Source organism: Rattus norvegicus, unplaced genomic scaffold, assembly GCF_021556685.1.
Source record: "Rattus norvegicus strain SHRSP/BbbUtx unplaced genomic scaffold, alternate assembly SHRSP_T2T unassigned-0000138, whole genome shotgun sequence".
NCBI classification, from domain to species: domain Eukaryota; kingdom Metazoa; phylum Chordata; class Mammalia; order Rodentia; family Muridae; genus Rattus; species Rattus norvegicus.
Genome location: NW_028238859.1, coordinates 30,001 through 31,056, shown reverse-complemented (window position 1 = coordinate 31,056; position 1,056 = coordinate 30,001).

Here is a 1,056-nt window from a genome sequence, read left to right as displayed (position 1 = left end):
ATCGAGAGAAAGGGGAATTGGATACTGGATCCATTGCTGCCCCCCCCACACACAAATTGGAAAGAAAAGCAACTCCCCAGATCGCTCAACTAACGAGGCTTATTTAAAACTGGAAAAAGAGGGCTGGAGAGATGTCTCAGCGGTTAAGAGCCCTGGCCGCTCCTCCAGAGGTCCTGAGTTTTCAATCCCCAGCAAGCACATGGTGGCTCCCAACCATCGGTAATGGGATGAGGCCTTCTTCTGGTGTGTCTGAAGATAGTTACAGTGTACTCATAGTCACAAAATAAATAATTCTGGAAAAGAAGAGGAAATAACTTTAAAAAAAAAGAAAGGAGGCTGACTGGTCGACCTTCCTTCCCTCCCTCCCTCCCTTCCGTCCTTCCCTCCTCCCTCCCTCAGGTTCGTACCTAGGAACTCATGCACACACAGCCACACCCCCCCCCACACACATATATTTAATATTCAATATTTATAAAAAATACGACTGGAGAGATGGTGAGAACAATGGAAAGCAGAGAACTATTCAGCTGACCAATTGATACCTTCAGTTTGCTTATAATGGAAGGGACAACTGGCCGACCCTCCCCTGTCACACACACACACACACACAGAGAGAGAGAGAGAGAGAGAGAGAGAGAGAGAGAGAGAGAGAGAGAGAGAGAGAATTGAATGTAAACCAAAGGGGGGGGGGCGGAAACATAGTACTGGGGTTGGGGATTTAGCTCAGTTGGTCAGTGGTAGAGTGCTTGCCTAGCTAGCAAGCGCAAGGCCCTGGGTTCGGTCCCCCAGCTCCGAAAAAAAAGAGAAAGAAACAAAAACAAAAAAATCATAGTACTGCAAGTACCAGTCACTGCTTTGTATGTAAGGCATAGGACAACTAGTCGACCTCGTTTTCCAACTGGTCGATATATAATATATTTTATATATTATATATTATATATTATAGATATATCATTAATAAATTGAAAAAAAAAGAGCCAGAAGTCAATACCAGGTGGATCGAGTAAAGTACGCGTCGCCATATGTTAGGGACATCTGGTCGACCTAGGACAATTG